The 12431-nt window shown below is 41.2% G+C and overlaps 1 protein-coding gene and 1 pseudogene across 7 annotated transcripts in view; one reads left to right on the forward strand and one right to left on the reverse strand.

Moving 5' to 3' along the window:
- The window catches only part of TBL1X (transducin beta like 1 X-linked), a 329283-nt gene that overhangs the window by 65862 nt on the left and 250990 nt on the right, over nt 1-12431 (reverse strand). The gene's annotated exons all lie outside the window — the stretch shown is intronic.
- On the forward strand, nt 8741-10202 carry LOC143671059 (E3 ubiquitin-protein ligase makorin-1 pseudogene; annotated as a pseudogene).

A 12431-nucleotide genomic window follows, 5' to 3' on the forward strand; every position in this document is an offset into this window, starting at 1 on the left:
CAAAAATTCAAGCTATATCCACATGACAACTGCTTTTCACTTCCAGATGATTTCTCATTATTATTCTTGCCTCCAGAAGCCCCAAAATGTTTGTGCACCCATCTGTTTCTAAACTAATATGGCTGCTAGCTGCATCCATAACACAAAAGAACACCCCATCAAAACTTAGGTTGCAACATGGCTATTGACATAAAAATTTAATTAAAAAGCCCCTGCTGCTTTTGCATTGACACCCACCCACTTTTCTTTCTCTCACACACAAAAGCTTGGTAGGTGCTGGAAATCTAAAACTATGTTTATGGTTTAATTTTTTTTTACACTTTGTGTTTTGAAAATAATACAGATCCACAAGAAGTTGCAAAACCTATAAAGCCCTGAGTACCCTGTACTTAGCTTCGCCAATGGTGACATCTTATATACCTGCAGATTATCAAAATTAGGAAATCAGTATCAGCACATTACTGGTCACTGATTTGCAAAACTTATTCAGTTTTCCTCATTTTCTAACCTCCATTCTTCTGTGCACACCTGTGTGCACGTGTGTGTATATAATTTATGCATTTTGTCCTATGTGTACATTTGTGTGCCCATTTCTACAGTCAACATACAGAACTGTTCCCTCACTACAAAAGAGCTCTCCTGTGCCACCTCTTCACAGCCAGACTCACCTGTTTCAGTTTCCTGGTGGCCAAAGCAAACACCATGCGAGGGACTGACTTAAACAATGGGGATTTATTAGCTTATGGTTTTGAGGCTAGAAGTCAAAATCAAGGTGTCATCCAGGCGATGACTTTTCCCAGAATGTGGTATTCTGGGGCTGGCTGCCGGCAATCCTTGGTCCTTGGACTGTCTGTCACATGGCAATGCAAACGGGGGCCTCTCGGCTTCTCATCTCACCTCTGAGTTCTGCTGACTTCCAATTCTGGCTACAGTTCTCTCAAACTGACTTTCACTCTGCTTATAAAGGACTCCAATAATACAAATTAAGACCCAACCTGATTCACCTGGGACACATCTTAAGTGAAGCACCACCTTGAAGAGATCTTATTTACAAGGGTCCACACCCACAGGAACAGGTTAGTCTAAGAACACATTTTTCTGGGGTAGGCAGCTCCCAGCCACCATTCCACCCCATTCCTTATCCACATTCCTAATCACTGGTAACCAGTAGCTTTCTCTCCATCTCTGCAGTTTTGACACTCCCAGAAAGCTCTATAAATGGAAGCATATAGTCATCAAGTGGCCTTTCTAGAATGGCTGGTTTCACTCAGCATACGTGTCTGAGGATTCATCCAAGTTGTCAAAAGTATTGATAACTTGTTCCTTTTTCTTGCTGAGAAGTCTCTGGTAAGGACGTACCACAGTCTAACCAGCCATCACTAAAAGGTACTGAGGAATATTCTCCCATACTGGTTTCACGAACAAAGCTGCTCTTTCCTGCTTAAATTTTTAAATGAACAGATTTTGTCGGGTATCAATCTAGGTTACAAAGACATTGCGTGCGTCATGTACTTGCCCCAAACACTGTTTGTACAGATGGACTAAAAGCCCGTAAAATCTAATGATATAGCTGCAGACGAAAAAAGGAAGCCCCTCCTTTTCCTTTCCAAACTCTGCAATAAACCACACACAAATATTCTTATCTATAATACTGTGTATTAGTTTGCTAATGCTGCCAGAAAGCAATATACCAGAAATGGGATGGCTTTTAAAAAGGGAATTTAATAAGTTACAAGTTTACAGTTCTAAGGCCATAAATATGCCCTAACTAAGACATCCAGAGAAAGATAACTTGGCTCAAGGAAGGGTGATCTTGGAAGGCACATGGTGGGTGTCTGCTGGTCCTTGTTCCCTGGTTTCTTTGCTTGTAGCTTCTGATGCTCTTTTGTGGGCCTTCGCTCAGCTCCTCCAGGATACAACTCTGGGTTTCATCTCTTAGCTTACTATCTGTCTGGGCCAGAGATTTCTTCTCTTCATATTCTGGCTATAGCTCTGAATCCTTGCTTAAGACCTAGGCTGTTTCTGTCTCGATCTTCAAATGTCTATATCGGCTCTGAGCTCTCTCCAAAATGCTTCCCCTTGTAAAGGACTGCAGTTAACTAATCAAGACCCACCTTGAAAGGGTGGAGTCACATCTCCATCTAACCAAAACACCATATCCACAACTGGAAGCATCACATCTCTGGATGTAATCTAATCAAAGAGTTTCCACCCTACAGTTTTGAATCAGGATTAAAGAACACAGCTTTTCTGAGGTATACAACATTTTCAAAGCAGCACATACAGTGCTGGTGTTTTTTGTAGTTGTGGCTGTTTTTTGTTTTTGCATGGGGAGGCACTGGGAATCGAACCTGGGTCTCCAGCATAGCAGGCAAGAACTCTGCCTGCTGAGCCACCATGGCCCATGTGGTAGTTAGATTCAGTTGTCAACTTGGCCAGGTGAAAGCACCTAGTTCTGTTGCTGTGGACATGAGCCAATGGTAGGTGAATCTCATCTGTTGCTAATTACATCCGCAGTCGGCTAGGAGGCGTGTCTGCTGCAATGAGTGACGTTTAACTTAATTGGCTTGTGCTTAAATGAGAGAACGCAATGTAGCACAGTCTAGCAGCTTGGCATTCCTCATCTCAGCACTTGCAGCTCAGCCCGGGCCCTTGGAGATGGAGAAAGAAATCACCCCGGGGAAAGTTGTTGGAACCCAGGGGCCTGGAGAGAAGACCAGCAGAGACCATCCTGTGCCTTCCACGTAAGAAAGAACCTCAGTGGAAAGTTAGCTGCCTTTCCTCTGAAGAACCAACATAAATCCCCTTTTATTAAAAGCCAATCCGTCTCTGGTGTGTTGCATTCCGGCAGCTAGCAAACTAGTACAGCCCGCCTGTGCTGGTGTTCTATAAAGGAACATTTCACTACCCCCCCCAAAGGTGAACCTGACCACACGGCTCTTTGTGGAAGGGAAGTACATCTTTTTCCTCTAGGTTCTCCTACCCGTTCTCTTTACTCTGGCAGCTTCGTAAGTGAAAAAATGATGAGCCAGACACAGAACTGACAGTACACACAGACAGATCACCCTTCCGTCCAGCAGAAAACCCAATAAAACTAAACAGCAGGTCTGCAGACTGGGGACGGTGATTTCCAACCTGACTGACAGCTCCCATTCAGAAGTCACTAGGTGCAAAGGGCTTAGTAACACGTGTGTGCCTCACAGAAGCTTTTCTTTCACTGATGGATTCAAATTACCAGGAACCCTTCTTGAATCAGGACTGGTTGTTCGTTTTTGTTATTATTGTAAAAAACACATAATATGAAATTTGCCATCTTAAAATGTACAATTTTGTGGCATTTCAAGTTCACCAGCATCTTAGTCGAGTTCCAAAATATTTCTGTCACCCCGAAAGGAAACTGTGAACACATCAGACAGCACTCTTTCCCCCAGGAACCACCAATCTGTATTTTGTCTCTGCAGATTTGCTTAATATGGGCATTTCATGTAAGTGGCATCATACACTATTTGTCCTCTTGCATCTGGCCTTTCTCACTTAGCTTAACATTTCCAAGCTTCATCTACATTGTAGTAAGTTTCAGAAGAATGTCATTCCTTTTTATGGGAGAATGTGATTTCACTGTACGGACGTACTAGGACTGGTCAGTTTTTTAAAACACTCTATTTGACTAAGCATCAGCTATAACCCTACGTAACTGGCCCTTCCTCGAGAAGACCTCTTCACACACTAACGTGTCCACAGAAATAGTACAGTAGCGCACATGGCCCCCTGGAAAGCAGGTACCTTCCCTTCCACCCTGGCTTCCCCTTATCAAGGTCCTAATCCTGAGGGTGTGTGTGTGTGTGTGTGCGTGTGTGTGTGTCCATGTGCACGCGCACACATGTATTTTGAGTGTACTGACAACACTTCAGCTTTGCGCTTGAGTTTGGGTGGCAGAGACAACGCTGCCCAAGTCTTCGTCACTGCATATGCCCCAACAAAACTTACATTAGGGAGGAGGATGAAGTATTACACCGGCTCAAGACAAATAGGAACATGTCTTTACCACTGTTTATTTCTGACACGGAAATCCATGAAATGACTGAGGTTCTAAGTTCTGTTAAAACCTTAAATGTCCAGGTGCATAATATCTCACTGGCCTCCCCAGGGATGACATGCACCCTGGAACTATGTGTGCTTTATGTCAGGAACAAGAACCCTGCCTAATTCCACCTCTCTAGTTAACATGTGTATGGAATCATTTACTAAAATGGAATCCACTCTGTATGCAGACTGCCCCTACTCCAAATAAGCCACTGTTTTAGTTGCCTTGGCTACTCCAGAAAATACCATGCAAAGGGTTGCTTATAACAATGGGAATTTATTCACTCATGATTTTGAGGTTAGGAAAAAGTCCAAATCAAGGCATTATCATCAGGGCAATGCTTTCTTTCTGAAGACCATGGCGTTTGGGGCAGGCTTCTGGTGATCTGTGGTCCTTAGCTTTTCTGTCACATGGTAAAACACATAAGGGCATCCCCTTGTCTCTCTCCCTTCTCTTCCGGGTTCAGCTTCTTGCCTCCTGTGGCTTTCTCTATCTCTGTATGAATTTCTTTATCTTTAAAGGACTCCAGTAATAGGAGTGAGACCCATCCTGACTGAGGTGGGCCACACCTTAACTGAAGTAGCCTCATCAAAACGTCCTACTTACAGTGAGTTAACAAGCACAGGAGGGGATGAAATTTAAGAACCTGTTTTCCAAGGGTACATACACCTCCAAACCCCCACACCTATACATGATGATGTTAGTGGAAGCAATGAAAATGTAAAATAAATTGGTCTTTCTACTACAAATCATAACAAATCAGTTAAGGTCAAGCACACAAGGGGGTTTCAATCATATTCAACGACCCTTAAATACCTACACTGAAGAAAGAGATTAAACATGGTGGTGAGTTATGATATATGATAATGAATTTGTACCATCTATCATCATAAGTTTCTTTCATTATTTAAAATATTTGAAACAAGAATAAAATGACAGCTATTGGTGACATGCAGCCTGTATCTGATAAAACATTAGTGAAATTCAATTTCTCATTTTTGATTCTTTTCTACTGGTAGAATCCCTAAGTAGGTTTTATTAAGCTTCTGCTTGTTCCTGGCAATGTGCTGGATCTGTAAGTCACAAAGCAGAAGGCGGGGAAATAATAACTCTCCAGGTTTTTGGTTATTTTAATACCTCGGATGGGCAAATGTGAGGAATGTTTGCATCTGCTGGGGGACCCAATCCACAGAAGTCCCAGCTCCTGGAAGACTGCACAGACAGGTATTACATATCCTGTCCAGGAGTTCTGGTTTCTCTGCTGGAAGGCTGGATGGCCTGAAGAGCATTCTAATTTTAGGCAAGAAGTTGGAACAACTGCCTTAGTGAAGGAGGAAAAGGTATGCAAATAAGGATGCCCTTTCACTCAAACAGATCTGAGTGAGCTTCATGGTAGTGGAAATGGTGACCCCAAAAAGGTCCATGAATGCTAATTTCAAACACTAAGAGGAAGCATAAAACTTCATCAGTATTCAGCAGATAAATATATAATGTCTTTTCATCTACTTACCAATAGGTCTTGTGCTACAGCAACAAATTAGCATTGCAAGTCAAATCAAATCTATAAAACCAGTGATGTTTGTAAAGTGCCTTGTTACTGAGTCAGATTGAAAAGAAGGCTGTAACATCTTATGAAGATAAACCTTCACTTACCACAAGATTCAGCAATCCCACAGCTAGATTTACCCAAGAGAAAAACAAATGTGTGTTCATTTCAAAATCCTGTATGCAACTTTCCTTGTAATTATCCCAAATTGGAAACCACCCAAATGTCCAACAGCTGGAGAATGGATTAAGAGACTGCTATACATACTTAAAATGGAACATTCCTTAGCAGCAAAGTATGACTGATAGACACTTGCTTCTGCATGAATGAATCTCAAACGCATTACACTGAGGGGAAGAAGCCGATTCAAAAGGCTCCATGCTGTATGATTCCATGTATGTGACATTCCTGAAAAGGGAAAATTATGGAGAAGGAATGGTGATGTGGTCTGGAGCTGGAGCAGGGAGAAAGGGTGTGGGGGGACTTTTGGGGGGTGAAAGGATTGTTCTGTATCTTGGCTGTGCTGGTGGTAACCTGACTTTCCTCATTTGTCAAAATATGCAAATTTATACACTAAAAAGGGTGAATTTTACTTTGGGTACACTGCACTTAATTAAAAGGAAAAGAAAAAAAGGCTACGACACATAAGGGTGGGGAGAGGTGGGCAAGGGGTTATTTCCACCACACAGAGGCCCCATTCATCTCCAAGGCTGTCAGCTGAGACTGAGAACAGAGCCATGTCATGATCCGGCTATTGTGAAAAATCGGGCCCCAAATTCCAGACATTCTCTCCCTCCTAGAATAAACTGTGACAGTGAACCAGCTAGGTAAAGGACAGTCTTTCCATACGTCAGTCATAAAATTTGCCCTATATGCACAATTTGACAAGACTACCTGGCTCTTTACAGGAGAAACACTAAAACCATTCATTCAGCTCTCTCGTCACACTTCTTATCGTTATAAAGAGCCAACTCCCTCACCAACACCAGTGTTTCCTAGGTCTCTGTCTGTCATCTGACTGCACACGGCTCACTGTGCATTTTCTGTCTACTCTTTGCTGGTCAAATTCTGCACCATCTTCTTCCTTTTGCTAAAGACAGCTTTCCATTCCAGCTCACCTTCCTCTCTTGAGGCTGGAATAAAGATAGCAATTCGGAACTACTGCTATGTTTTTTTAAAAAATCCTTTCAATACATATCTTCTTCTATTGCCTTACCTTTCTTTTTCTCTGATTCCAGAATGACGGATTCTTTTACACCCAACTTCTCTCCTGACACACTTAATTAGAATTTGTCATCCTATCCTGCTGTATTATTCGTAGCACTTTCACATTTGTGTGACTTGTGTGATAGGTGCTAAACATGTGGATCTGAATGAAATTTTTTTTTTAATCACGTGAATTTTGGGATAAAGCCCCAGAAAAAAGATTTAGTATGTTTGTAGGAAGTCACTTGCTGAACTTTCCCTCTTTCCATAGTGCACTGGAAATGGACTTCGGTTTTCTTTGCTATATTCAGAAACAAGAGAGGAAGAAAACTTTGATTCATCCGATTTTTGGAGGGGTCACTTGCAGAAACCTGTGCAGGTTAAACCACATTAGTAAAGGTTCACTGCCTTACTTCTCTGTTCCTGGAAAGGAAAGGCACCCTCTACTGGTTATGATTATGCCTCTTTGGAATTGCCCAAGCTGCAAAGGTGAATATATGGGTCTCAACCACACCCCTGGCAGGGGAAGTCTGCTGAAATTAAAGGCATCACATCACTTTAAGGTGGTGGTAGGAAGCTGTAGGCAGCATAAGAAAAGCACAGAGTTGACTTCATAGGAAAGTCAGAAAACTGCTGAGTCTCACCCTTCAAGAAACTTGATACTGGGAGTTCTCTTTTCCTGAAACTTGGGTCTGTATGGTCTGGGTAAGTCTGACTGGGGTTGATAATATCTGAGGAGACCCTCCTCCAAAAAAAGGCTCCGTATACACAGGGCAAGAAACAGAAAAAGAACAACTGAAAAATTTGAATCAGTTAAACAGAACCTATGCTAGAGACCAAGAGTAAGTTGAATGAAAAGCCAAAGAACAGATAGAGAACACAAACAACCAAAAAGAAAAGGAAGAAAACAACTTCCAGAATAAAATAATTAAGAAAATCAAACGCTTAGATGCCAGCAAAAAAATAATGAAGCATATTAGGAAAATCAAAGATATGGCCCAGCAAACAAACAAATTAACACTTCAAATGAGACACAGGATTTGAAACAACCAATACAGGATGTTCAAACAGACCTGCAAACTCCCTTCAAAAAACAAATCAACGAGTTGAGGGAGGATATAAAGAAGACATTGGGCAAACATAAAGACGAACTCAAAAGTTTGAAAAACAAATCACAGAACTTATGGGAATGAAAGGCACAATAGAAGAGATGGAAAAAATAATGAAGACCTACTACAATAGATTTGAAGAGGCAGAAGAAAGGATTAGTGAACTAGAGGACTGGATATCTGAAATCCGACACAGAAAAAATATACAGAGAAAAGAATGGAAAAATATGAGCAGGGTCTGAGGGAAATAAATGAATGACAACATGAAGTTAACAAATAAACACGGTATGGGTACCCCAGAAGGAGAAGAGAAGGAAAAAGGAACAGAAAGACTAATGGAGGATATAATCATTGAAAATTTCACCTCTTATGGAAAACAAAACTACAAATCCAAAAAGTGCAGCAAACCCCAAACAGAACAGATCCAAACAGACTACTCCAAGACAATTACTAGTCAATTCACAAAAGTCAAAGACAAAGAGAATTTTGAAAGCAGCAAGAGAGAAGAAATTCATAACATACAAGGGAAGCTCAATAAGATTGTGCGGATTTCTTAGCAGAAACCATGGAGACAAGACATGATGTATATAAGGTTTTGGAAAACAAAATCTACCAACCAAGAATTCTATACCCAGCAAAACTATCCTTTAAAAACCGAGGGGAGGCAGAGCAGGTCGGGGAGCAAGCACACACCTCAGACCCCTTCTCCTCCCCTAGCCACCCTCTCCTCAAAGCTGAACCGGAACTATGTAATCCCAGAAGTTCTGGTGCCATTGCTTTGTGGGATAAACAGTAATGGCGGAGACTGCAGCTCCCAGAACAACAGCCGTAATACTAGGAGTAGGAGTGGCAATGGCAGCAGCAGCCTTCCCAATTACTATCCCCCACAGTGACCTCCCTGTCCTTGGGGGCAGGAGGAGGGGGAGGTGGCAGCAACAGCAGTAGCAGCAGCTGTATTAAACAGGTCACCTGAAGGTATTTTATGCACAGCGTTTGTAAGGAAAAAGATAACTATCGTTATTCACATGACCTCTCTGACAGTCCATATGGTGTAGTATGCAAGTATTTTCAGCAAGGGTACTGTATTCACGGAGGCCATGGCAGATATAAACACAGCAAACCCCTGAAACAGGAAGAAGCAAATGCTGCAGATTTAATTGCAAAATCATTCCTTGCTGCTTCTGATGTCCCTCATCAGTAGTTGGACCACATGTTGAAAGAAGTGGAGGTGAAGCTGAGTCAAGAAATTCAAACTTTGCAACTATAGGAGCAAGATAGAAGACTGGGTGAATGCCATTCAGTTTGTTACTGGACAACCCTAATGCCCCTTCCTGCACTGAAACACACCCACAGGGCTCAGTAACCAAGGAAGAATCAGAGAGAGAGCAAACCACTATGGAAACAAAGAAGCAGCTTTACCCCTGTGCTGCAGTGAGAGAGTGCCGATATGGGGAGAACTATGCATACCTCCCTGGAGATTCATGTGATATGTGTGGGCTGCAGGTCCTACATCCAATGGATTTTGCCCAGAGATCACAACATATAAAATCTTGCATTGTGGCCCATGAGAAGGACAAGGAGCTCTTATTCGCTGTCCAGTATAGTAAGGACATGCATTGTGGAATCTGCACAGATGTTGTCTATGAGAAAGCAAACCCAAGTGAGCACAGCACTGCTTTGGAATTCTCTCCAACTGCAACCATATCTGCTATCACATGCATTTACAAGTAGAGGAATGCTAAGAAATTTGCTAGCAACATCATAAAACTTCTGCCTAGAATGCTGGATCATATCTAACTTTGTCATAACTGAGCATTGGGTGGAGGAGAAAGAAGAGAAGCAGAAACTCATTCAGAAATACAAGAAGGCAATGAGCAACAAGGCATGCAGGTATTCTGTGAAGGACGTGGGAGCTGTTCATTTGGAAGGAACTGTTTCTATAAGCATGCATATGCTGATGGCCATAGAGAGAAGCCAGAGACAGAAAATGGGAACACAAAGTAGATACTGGGCCTAACGAAGGAACCACTTCTGGCAGCTCATTGAGGGAAGACAACAGCAATCCCTTGAACAACAACAAAAAAAAGAGGTTGCCATTTTTAAGCTGGCCAAGATGTTGCTAATGCCTCTGGCTGCAGATGGAGATGATGACTCAACAGACATGGAAGATGAATGGGACTTGTTTCATGATGAGCTGGAAAATGTTTATGACTTCGATCTACAGCAACTTTCAATGAATTATGAACTGGTGTGCTGAGCCTCAGTCACTAGCTATTATTTGTTGTGGTATAGCAATGCCTGTGTTTCTCTCCTAAGTAGGCCTATCAATTCCAGGTGCTGCTGTAATAATTTTTACCCAGTGTGCTGGTTTGAAAGGATTATGTACTAAAGAAAAGACATGTTTAATCCTGATCCATCTTGTGGAGGCAGCCATTTATTTTAATTTCTATTCAGCACTGTGGGGCTAGAAACTTGATTAGATTATCTCCAAAGAGACATGACACACCCAATTGTGGTTAACTTTTGATTAGAAGGAGACATGATTCCGCCCATTCCAGGAAGATCTTGATTAGTTTACTGGAATTCTTTAAGAAGGGAGCATTTTCAGAAAAAGCTTCAGAGCCATGAGAAACATGAGAGCCCACACAGCCAGAGACCTTTGGAGATGAATAAAAATACCCCTAGGGGAGTCTCATGAAATAAGAAGCTTGGAGAGAAAGCTAGCAGATGTCACCATGTTCACCATGTGCCTTTCCAGCTGAGAGAAACCGTGAATGTCATCAGCCTTCTTGAACCAAGGTTATTTTTCAATGGATGCCTTAGATTAGACATTTCTATAGCCTTGCTTTAATCTGGACATTTTCATGGTTGCAGAACCGTAAACTTGCAACTTAATAAATTCCCCTCTTAAGAGCCATTATGTTTCTGGTACATTGCATTCTGGCAGCCAGCAAACTAGAATACCCAGGTCTGTCTTCTCAATCCCTCACCCTTCCCCAAGGAGCGTGTTGTTTTCCCTGTTTAAAAAGTTAAAAATATAAATCTTAAAGTTAAAAAAAATGAGGGGAAGATTAGAACACTTTCAGACAAAAAGGTACTGAGAGAACTTATGACTAAAAGACAGACTCGGCAAGGAATAGTAAAGGCCTCTCTCTCCAGCCAACACAACAAGCAAACTTATCACTCCCCTTGTCTACGTGGGACATGACTCCCAGGGGTGTGGACCTTCCTGGCAACATGGGACAGAAATCCAAGAATGAGCTGAGACCCAGCATCAAGGGACTGAGAAAAACCCTAGAATGAGCTGAGAATTAACATCAAGGGATTGAGAGAACCTTCTCGACCAAAGGGGGAAGAGTGAAATGAGACTAAGTGTCAATGACTGAGAGATTCCAAACAGAGCTGAGAGGTTATCCTGGAGGTTATTCTTACGCATTGAGTAGATATCACCTTGTTGTTCAAGATGTAGCGGAGAGGCTGGAGGGAACTGCCTGAAAATGTAGAGCTGTGTTCCAGTAGCCATGTTTCTTGATGATGATTAAACAATGATATAGCTTTCACAGTGAGACTCTGTGAATGTGAAAACCTTGTGCTGATGCTCCTTTTATCTACTATATCAACAGAAAAGTAGAACATATGGAATAAAAATAAATAATAGGGGGAACAAATGTTAAAATAAATTTAGTTCGAAATGCTATTGATCAATGAAAGGGAGGGGTAAGGGGTATGGAATGTATAATTCTTTTTTCTGTTTTCGTTTTCTTTTTCTGTTGTCTTTTTATTTCTTTTTCTGAATTGATGCAAATGTTCTAAGAAATGATCATGATGATGTTATACGCAACTATGCGATGATATTGTGAATTACTGATTATATATGTAGAATGGAATGATCATATGTTAAGAATGTTCATGTTGTCATTTTTTTAAAAAGTTTAAAAATTATTTTAAAATATTAAAAATAAAAAAAAAGAAATAGTAAAGGGAGTATAACAGGCAGACAGGAAAAGACAGAAGAGAGAAACCTGGAGAAGAATGCAGAAATGAAGACTTTCAGTAAAGGTAAAAAGAGAAAAAAAAATAGATATGACATATTAAATCCAAAAGACAAAATGGTAGAAGTACAGCCTTTACAGTAAAAAGCATCAAATGTTAATGGATTAAACTCTCCAATCAAAAGAGACACACACTGGCAGAATGGATTAAAAAACAGGATCCATCTGTATGCTGTATACAAAAGACTCACTTTAGACACAAGAACAAAAATAGGTTGAAAGGGAAACTTTGGAAAAATATATTTCATGCAAACAACAACTAGGAAAGAGCACGGGAAGCTATACTAATATCTGACAAATTAAACGTCAAATGCAAAACAATTAAACAAGGCAAAGATGGACACTACATATTAATAAAAGGAACAATTCAACATGAAGGTATATCAATCATAAATATTTATGCACCAAGCCAGAATGCTCCCAACTACATGAGG

This window comes from Tamandua tetradactyla, chromosome X (genome assembly GCF_023851605.1).
Source record: "Tamandua tetradactyla isolate mTamTet1 chromosome X, mTamTet1.pri, whole genome shotgun sequence".
NCBI classification, from domain to species: domain Eukaryota; kingdom Metazoa; phylum Chordata; class Mammalia; order Pilosa; family Myrmecophagidae; genus Tamandua; species Tamandua tetradactyla.